The following is a 9846-nucleotide window of genomic DNA, read 5'->3' as shown; positions in this document are numbered from 1 at the left end:
AATGAGAACCCACTGAAAAATTTTAAGCTAATTCTTATTCTAGAAGAACACCCTGGCAACAATTTTGAAGGTGGATTTGTGGGAATGAGAATAAAGATCTGGGAGACTTTATGATTTGTAGACATGCAGAGAATGGATTTGAGAAAAATTTAAGAAGAAAACTTTCAAAACTTTGAGCTCTTCCTTATCTCATCTACTTTTAGAAGAACAGAGTTGGAGGGAATCATTGCTGTGAGAAGCTGACAGAGGTGGATGACAAGCTTGAATTTCCAGAGGAAATAGGTAAGTCAGAAAAAATGAATTCTCAAAAAAAAGAAAGAAAAATCCAAATCAAATAATTGAGTTCTATTTATAAGGAAAGCAAATGGAAAAGAAGAAGTCTACAGTGTAGATAAAATATCTATGACATTTATATGTAAAGGAGAATTTGTTGTATTGTTGGAAAACTTAGAGGAGTATGTGTTTGAGGTTTTATGAACATTGGGGTCTTTTCGGAGACTTTATTTATTGTCCTTTTCTACATAACAAACCATTTCCAAAATTTAGTGACTTTAAACAATGATGTATTACTCACAGTTCTCTGGGTTTGCTGGTGTTGTCTGGGTTTGCACTTGCTTAGCTAGGGCTAGATCATCTAGGATGGCTTCACTCACATGTCTGGGCTCTCAGACAAAAACAAATAAACTGGAATGATTGAAATGGCTGGATCAGTGTCTACATGTATTCTTTTTATTCTCCAGGAGGTTAGGCAATATGGTTTTACATTTTAGTCTCAAGACTTCCAGCATCAAGAGGGAGTAAACATTAATGTGCTTATGTGCTTCTCAAGTATTTGCTCACATCACGTTTGTTATTGTCTGGCATGGAAGGAAACTAACTACATAAAGATATGGAGCCCATCCATAAGGCTCCTTGCCTCAGAAATCTACCAAAGATCACTCTCTTGTCGAATAATTCACAATCCTTCTATATTCAAAACACACTTACCTCTCCTAAGACTACCAAGAGTCTCGTTCAGTAATGTGATTAGGCTTAAAAATTTAGTGTTTTATAATCTATAATTATGTCCACGGACAGCTATTTGAATACTGCCTGTATGAATTCAAAGACCTATGAACTAAAAAACAAGTTGGGTTAATAATCTATATATGAAAAAACAATTTCTCCGAAACCTTAGGCTTAAAGCAACATTAATTGCTTATTGTATCTAGTGGTTTCTCTTTGGATTTGGAGATTCAGATGAGGCACAGAGGAGATAGTTGGTCTCTGTTCTATGATGGTTGGAACTTCAGCTGGCAGACTTGAAGACTAATAGCTGGAATCAGCTCCTTCTAAAGTTATAGGATACAATTTTCTCCTTCTGAGTCTTACTTTTGAGATCTGTTAGAGAAGATCAGAAGATACCTCAGTTTAGGGTTAATTATTGCTTTATTCTCCAAACTCTACCCAATGACTCATCCATCAGAAACTTTTCCAGCCTAGCTGGTGGGAACAGGTAATGTTTACAGCTGTTTGTGAAAGCCCAGCACTATCTCTTTTGAGTGATTATTTTCCATGGCATATGGTAGTTTTCTCACAGTGTTCTGACAAATAGGCAGGAAATACTCAAAGATAATTCTCTGCACATCTTGAAACTGTCCTCTCTCTACTTGCAGCTGTCCTCTCTCTACTTTTCTTTTGCATGCTCTAGCTATATCTGCCTTTCTGGGCTCTGGGTTCTGTCTCCTGAACTCAGGGAGTCAGATGGGCTCCATCTGGATTCTCCCTCCCTATGCTGTGGTTTGAAAGTTCTTTTAAGTTTTATCAATATGCCTCGCCTCTTTTGTTTATTGTTTTTCAGAGATCTTTGACCATTCCCTGATCTAGTGTCTTGAAAATTGTTGCTTCCTATATTCTGTTTATCTTTTAGCTGTTTCAGGGCATATCTTCTCCATGTTACTCTGTCTTAAGAGGAAGTACAACTCAATTTTACTTGTGATAATCAGTGTAGAGTTTTTAATTCTTTAGATAACAATTACTTTATTTGGGGAAAATCCTGCATATATGAATGTTGGTAGATGTTCAATCCCACTTTTTACTGAAATTAAGATGGGGCACATATTTTCATTTGGCATGCCTTGGAGGAGGGTCAAGAGCACGTGACTTTGTATTCTGAAAGGGAATTAATTCAAAGATTCTTGTATGGCTAAGGACCATGAAGTCAGGGTTAATGTCTGGTCACAGCACAAGCAACAATATTTTAATCCAACTACATCTGTGGTTTTATATTGTGTTTCCATTTTCCTCAACTTGGATTATTTCAGACTTTCTTACATATTCTCTGAGCTTTCTCAAATCTTTTCTGTCTAGGTTAGCCAGGCTGGTTTTCTATTATTTGCAACCCAAAGCCCTAGCTTATATAATAATCACTATACTCGCAGGTTTTCTTCATTTTTATTTATCATTTCTTAATGTAACTATATAAGCAGGATATTTAAATGTTTGGGTTTTACCACCTCCTTATGTCTAATTGAGAAGTAAAATACAAGATCTTTAGGATCCTGTGTTGGTCAGGATTTTCAAGCAAAACAGAACCAACAGGGGATATGTGTTTATGTGTGTTAGTGTGTGTGTGTGTCTTCCTCTCTATATATACAGAGAGCTGTCTACATATGCCAGCAAGCTGAGAAAGAGTTGCTGTTTGAATCCAAAGGCAGTCTGTTGACAGAATTTCTTCTTGGTTGGGAGAAATTAGTACTTGTTATGCTAAGCCCTGCAACTGATTGGATAAGACCCACTCATATTATGGAGGGCAATATACTTGACTCAATGTCCACTGTTTTAAATGTTAATCTCATCCAGAAAACACCCTCATAGAAACATTGCAAATGTTAGACCAAATATCTGGGTGCTGGATCTCAGCCACAATGATATGTAGAATTAAACATCACAGATCACCATTTTTTGTCTATTTCATTAAGCTGGGCTAATTTCTGAATCTAAAAAATAGAAATGATCGTTTTAGTTTAGAAAAAGCATTCCAATTTAAGTTATACCCTTTAAAACACAATATTTAATTAATGAACTTTTATGTGGATTCAATCTAGCCATAGACTTTTTTATTTATTTTAATTTGTATGTAGTTATATATACTATATGTACTTATATACACTTCCTTAATTTCTTGAATGCATAAGAGTTCATTTGATTATTTTTGCAATATTTGACATATATTCTTAATAATGCCACCTTTTAATTAATATCTGGTTGACTGATGTCTCACAATAACCTTATCTCTTTTTTTCTAAGCAAGGTATTTTTAAATTAAAAATAAAAAGTAAACTTTTGTTTAAAATTACTTGTCTTGTCTACTTTATCTTATATTGTCCAGGTTCAATAATTTAATCTGATAGCTTAAAATAATTAATATTAATAAATTCATCAGAAAGTAGACATAATAAAATGTTTTGATAATACATTGCAGTGATCATAATTCATTTAACAGTTAAAAAGGTAGTCTGCACATAACACATGTCTAAAATTGCTAGTAAAAGTAGCTACTATATTATAATGTAATAGAATTACTCAAAATAGAATAGACTGAAACTAAGAAACTTGAGGAATTGACATTAGCATTCTAAAATGACAGAAAGTTTTAAAGATTTTAAAGGATTTTTTCCAGAAATGTACAGTAATGATTACAATGTGAAATCTAAAAAAAGCCTGAGAAATAAACAGGAAAAGAAGAATAGATATATAAATCTATAGTAATTAAGGTTTAATGTTAACTAGATTAAGGTTCAATGCTATAAAGTTGGTATATGCAGATACAATAAAGGGCATAGTGATATAAATTCCATCACATAAATGTAAACACCGCATCAGAAGAGTGTATGAGTTTCTTAGAGCTCCTGTAACAAAGTACCACAAGCTGGGTATCTGAAAATAACTGAAATTTATTCCCTCACAGTTCTGGAGATTAGAAGTCCAAAATCCAGGTGTTGACAAGGCCATGGTCTCTCTGAAGGCTCTCTTGAAGAATCTTTTCTTATTTCTTCCCTGCTTTTGGTGATTGCTGGCAATCCTTGGCATTTCTTATGTCACTCCAATCTCTGCTTCTGTCTTCACATGGCTGCTTCTCTCTGTGTGTGTCCATGTGTCCACATTTATCTTCTCTTACAGGGACACCAATCATAGGATTAGAGCCCATATTAATCCAGTATGGCCTTGTTTTGGCCAGATTACATATGTAAATATTCTATTTCCAAATAACTTCACATTTTGAGGTTCTGAGTGGACATGAATTTTATGAGGACCCATTTAACTAAGGACAAAGGGTGAGAGAACATCTTGCTGATGAGGTAAGATTGGTATATTGGCATGTCATTAAAGACTTTGTTAAGGATATCGATTTGACAGATGGCTCAAGAGTCTGTCTAGTAACAACAAAAATATAAATATCAGAATCTTCATGATGTATGTGAGTTTCTAAAGGATTCCAGAATCTGCAGAAGAGCAGATGGAATGAAATCACCAAGCCTCATTTAATTGATTCATTGAGAGTACCTATTTTTTTTCATATTTTTGGAAAATAACTTCTTTGATGATATTTTATGTATTTTTCAAATAATTACCATTGTTAAGAAAGAGAAAATGAAAACTTATATTAAAAATATAGTTAGGAACCACACAGTACCTTTTGATAATATGAGGTATATATCTTTGCCAACATCTCACTCTTTAAAATACTTTGCATTATACTTTGCATTGCTTTGTAATATATTTATCTTAGTGGTGTTGAAAAACTGATACTTAACACAGATTTCTGACCTGTTAAGTAGTTCAGACCTTAAATAAAGGGACCAAATTAAATATTGGTTGGAAAACTTATTCATCTATTCTTTCTCTCTCTGTCTCTTCTGTCTCTCTATGCACACACACACACACACAAGTGAAATATAAAATAAAAAGTCATGCTAGATACATTTTTAGTTTAAGCTTAAAATGTAAGGTAATGAGACATATACCACATCATAAATGGAGAAAATTTCTTGGTAGTAAGAGACGTTAAGAATATATAGTGCAATTTTAATAGCACAGACTCAGGTGTAAGATTGCCTGTGTTTAAACCCTATTTATTTCAACTCTTTGCTGTTTTCCTCATCTCTAAAATTATCATATCTTATGGTATCATTGATTGGGTAGCATCAATAGGGACAATGATTTATAGTGATCAGTCTGCCCCATCTCTGTGTAGTCCTGATCATTGTACCATGTTATCTAGCTTAAAATCACAGAAAGACATTGAGGGGCTGGACTTTCTGTTTTTTATAGCTTTTTTTCATTTTAATTATTGGAATAAATTGCTCTTACAATCTCAGTCACTGTTATATATGTTAGGTGTTTGGGGGAAAAAGTTTGAAAAATAGCTAGAAAATATTATCCAGCAAAATGAGTATTTTTGTTTTATTAGTCAAATGGCTGCAGTTTGTTTTTAAAATGTGTCATATTTCCAGAAATATTATAAAACAAGTCTTTCTGCTTACTAACTTTATATATGTGAAGAGTAAGCAATTTACTGTTATATAATCAATTTCCAGTAAAACTATGTTAATACAAATAATAATATCTCCCACTTATTCCTCAATAAGTCTACTGTAGTTAGGAAGCCTTTAAAGCAGTTTCAAATTATCCCTGCCTTGTGATATTTATACTCTTATGTAACCTCAAACATTTAAAAGTGAACTGGACCTAGTGACTAGCTTCTAACAAATATAATATGGCAAAGGTGATGACTTTCAAAATGTTGCTTTCATCTTGCCCACCTTATTCTACTTTTTCATTTACTTACTATGAATGAAGCCAGCTGCCAGGTTGTAAGCTATCTAAGGAGAAGTCCACATGGCAAGGAACTGGGACAGGCCTCTAGCCTACAACCAGGGATGAACATGAGTCCTTTGTCCAGCAGCCTTTGAGGAAGTGAATTCTGCCTACATTCATGTGATGGGGCTAGGAATCAAATCCTCTCTTAGTTCAGCCTTCAGATGAGACCTCAGCCCTGGTCAACAGTTTGTTCACAGCCTTGTAAGACACTTTGAGCCAGATGCACACAGCTAAGCTATGCCCAGACTCCTGAGATGCAAAAACTGTGAGATACTAAATGTTTGCTGTTTTGAGTGGCTAGGTTTTAGAACAAGTCATTTTATAGCAAGGGATAACTACCTTTACAATGTATTATTCATTGTTGTAGTCAGCTGACAAAGTATGTGATCCTTTCATTAACACTGTGAGACAGTTATTACAATCTCTGTTTTTCAAAGAGGAACTTTGGGTTGGAAGAAATTAAGTAATTTGCCTGTTATCATAAAGCTTTGAAATGGGCTCTGTTACAAGGGATCATTCTTAACCAACAAACAGTTCTCCTTTCTGCTCATGATTTTTTTAAAGTAAAATTATTTCTTACACCTTAAATCTTGAAAACTATGTATATGTTTGCTTCTCATGTTGGATTTCACCAGTATATAATTATAAAAAATAACAGAAAACCAACATTAAAACCACCACATGGACAGAGCTTCATCATCCATACTCTGCACCATGACCGTGACAAAGCCTGGCAGAGGCATGAGGGGCAAGTTATGAAAGGGTTGATATAACAATTTCTTTTCTTGATTCTATATCACATATTAAAGATATAATCATTAAACTATTTGATGCACTTCAGTAATCCACTGATTCCATTTGCCAATTTATTATCAAAATTTATCATTATTTTCATCTATTTTAGCAATCTTCTGTGATGAACAAAGAATTATATAAACTACATTGTATATGAAATACTAATCACTAATTTCTTATTCTAGTGTAAATTCTAGTGTAAATATATTTGATTATATCATGTAATTATATTTGATCAGCATGTCTGTGAAACTCACCCATGCCATCTGGAAAGGAAAAAGTTAAGTTGCATTTCTGCAATACATTCTCTCCGTTCCCTGAGGTGCTCCTGGAATATAAAGAAAGCAAGTGAGTTGAACTAATCCTCTTATAAACATACTAATCATAAATCTCCCAGTAAAACAACAACAATAACAATAAAGGTCTTCTGCTAACAAAAGAGTCTTTTCCTATGTGAAGTTTTAGTAGAATGTGCTTAATTGTCTAGAATTATTTATAGTAAGCAAACAGAAGTATATGGACTTATGCATAATGGCTCCTTGGAAAATGTTATATTATATATGTAACTCTTTCTGTAGAAAATATCTGTCTCCTTTCATGAAAGTGAGGTGCCTGCATACCTCATAGAAAGCTTATCTGTTCACTTGGGCCAGAAATGTCTTTGATATTGTGTGATAGGACTTAGTGAACTGAAATAAACACAGACATTCTGACCTCATCTTTCCTTACCTGTGCCTCATGATTCCATGTGACTTTGAAATTGTTAGTAAAACATGATACTGGATAAGATCTCTGAGTGCATAAGTCTGAATTATCAGTCTGATCCTTTCTGTTATTTTAAATTCCAAGACGTATTGATTTGTATGATAGCTTTTCTTAAACTTCATCGTTCTATCAGTTGGTTTAATCATTTTAGTAGCCCTTGGGGGCACAAAAGGCACATTCTATATTAGTAAAATAATACACATGTGGGCAAAAATCTACACAGTAAAAAGAAAAATAACTCACTCTTTCATTCTAGATTCTGATACTCTCAACCCAGAAGCAAACAACAGTAGTTTGTGTATTATTATACACGTGCAAAAATATCTTATAAAATATTGTGTTCAGAGTTCCACTTGGTACATTTTTAACTGAGCAATATATTTTGAAGATCATTACATATAAGCACACTAGGATTTAATTTAGTTTTTAACCATAGGGATGTGGTATTTAATGCTGTAATTACCATAATTTATTCAGCTAGTCTTCTATTTATGAATGTTCAATTTTTTACATTACAAATATTCTACAATAAGCATCCTTTTAGATAGATTGCTGGATTAAAAAGTACACCCATTTCTACAGGTTTTTTTCCTTAGAGGTATTGCCATGCTTTCCTCAAAGCAGTTACAATAATTTATCCTCCCAGAAATGGACATTTGAGAAGCTATATGCCTGCAATTAGTGTTCTCTTTCTATACTAGATAGACCCTTTTCATAGATTGAGGTCTCATCTAATGGCTAAAACGATTTTTTCTCTATATATAATTTTCTTTTGTTTCAGAGATAACAGAGATTCCTCTCTCCTTCCCCCCAATTTTTACTCTCCATTTTTTATTAAAGAAACTTGTACTTTGTCATCTTTAAGCGAAGTCCATAGATAATTTTCAGTTTTTTGTTGTTGTTGTTGTTGTTGTTGTTGTTGTTGTTTTTGAGATGAGTCTCGCTCTGTTGCCCAGGCTGCAGTGCAATGGTGCGATCTTGGCTCACTGCAACCTCTGCCACCTTGGTTCTAGCAATTCTCCTGCCTCAGCCTTCTGAGTAGCTGGGATTACAGGCGCTTGCCACCTCACCCGGCTAATTTTTGTATTTTTAGTAGACACGGGGTTTCACCGTGTTAGCCAGGATGGTCTCAATCTCCTGACCTTGTGATCCGCCCGCCTTGGCCTCCCAAAGTGCTGGGATTACAGGCGTGAGCCGTGCCCGGCCTCAGTTATTTTTAAAAATAAAAGTTTAGGTGATGAGTAAAAAGACCAAAAGTAGTGAGGAAAATGGACCACGTTACTTATTATGGACTCAACTGTAAAATTTTATAGTTTTTGTATCTTTTACAAATCAAACAAAGTTTAAAAATCACAATACACATTATGTATATTATATGTAATATTTGGTATAAAAATGTACCACAAATTGAAAACAAGTTTGTACTTGTCAGCTTAACTATGCACAAGAGATTTAATCCAGTAGACCGGACACCACTATTTTTCAGAAAAACCTACTTGCTTCATCCATGTCCCTACAAAGGACATGAAATCATTCTTTTTTATGGCTACGTAGCATTCCATGGTGTATATGTGCCACATTTTCCTTATCCAGTCTATCATTGATGGGAATTTGGGTTGGTTCCAAGTCTTTGCTATTGTAAATAGTGCTGTAACAAACATACGTGTGTATGTGTCTCAGCAAACTAACACAGTAACAGAAAACCAAACACCGCATGTTCTCACTCATAAGCGGGGGTTGAACAATGAGAACACATGGACACAGGGAGGAGAGCATCACACACTGGGGCTTGTCGGAGGTTGGGGGCAAGGGGAGGGAGAGCATTAGGACAAATAACTAACGCATGCGAGGCTTAAAACCTAGATGACAGGTTGATGTGTGCAGCAAACCACCATGGCACATGTATACCTATGTAACAAACCTGCACGTTCTGCACATGTATCCCAGAACTTAATGTATAATAATAAGAAGGAGGAGAAAAAGAAAAACCTACTTGCAAGGTTCACACTTGGCTGGCACCTGGGAATTTGGCAATCAAACCATTCACAAACTGATAACACTAGTTCATTGTCCCTGTACGGTTTGTGAAAACAATGCAGTTTATGCTGAATGCCTGCCTTCTTTCTAGGAGTTTGGAATTTTGATATGTGCTAGAAGCAGGTGCTTACAAGATCAGCCCCCATAAAAACCCTGGACTCTGTTATGGGATGAATTATGTCCCCCAAGTTTTATATGTTGAAATTGTAATGCCAAGTACCTCAGAATATGACAGTATTTGTAGATAAGGACTTTTAAATGGCAATTAAGTTAAAATGAGGTCATGAGGGTGGGCTCTAATCCAATATGACTGATGTTGTTACAACAAGGGGAGATTAGGACAGACGTACACATAGGGAAAACCTACCAACACCTTAATTTCAGATT

General features: G+C 34.7%; 1 long non-coding RNA gene across 2 annotated transcripts in view; it reads left to right on the top strand.

The window, feature by feature from the left end:
- The window catches only part of LOC112132317 (uncharacterized), a 141610-nt gene that overhangs the window by 3101 nt on the left and 128663 nt on the right, over positions 1 to 9846 (top strand). Inside the window, exons 2-3 of one of the 2 annotated variants that reach the window (XR_008522893.1) lie at positions 204 to 282; positions 6897 to 9227. This is a non-coding gene — a long non-coding RNA (uncharacterized LOC112132317). Of the gene's footprint in view, positions 1 to 203; positions 283 to 6896; positions 9228 to 9846 lie in introns of those variants that run through there. The other variant, XR_008522892.1, reaches the window with a different exon arrangement.

Source organism: Pongo abelii, chromosome 11 (genome assembly GCF_028885655.2).
Source record: "Pongo abelii isolate AG06213 chromosome 11, NHGRI_mPonAbe1-v2.0_pri, whole genome shotgun sequence".
Taxonomy (NCBI): domain Eukaryota; kingdom Metazoa; phylum Chordata; class Mammalia; order Primates; family Hominidae; genus Pongo; species Pongo abelii.
The sequence above is the reverse complement of the archived record's forward strand: the minus strand, read 5'-3'. Positions and strand labels throughout refer to the sequence as shown.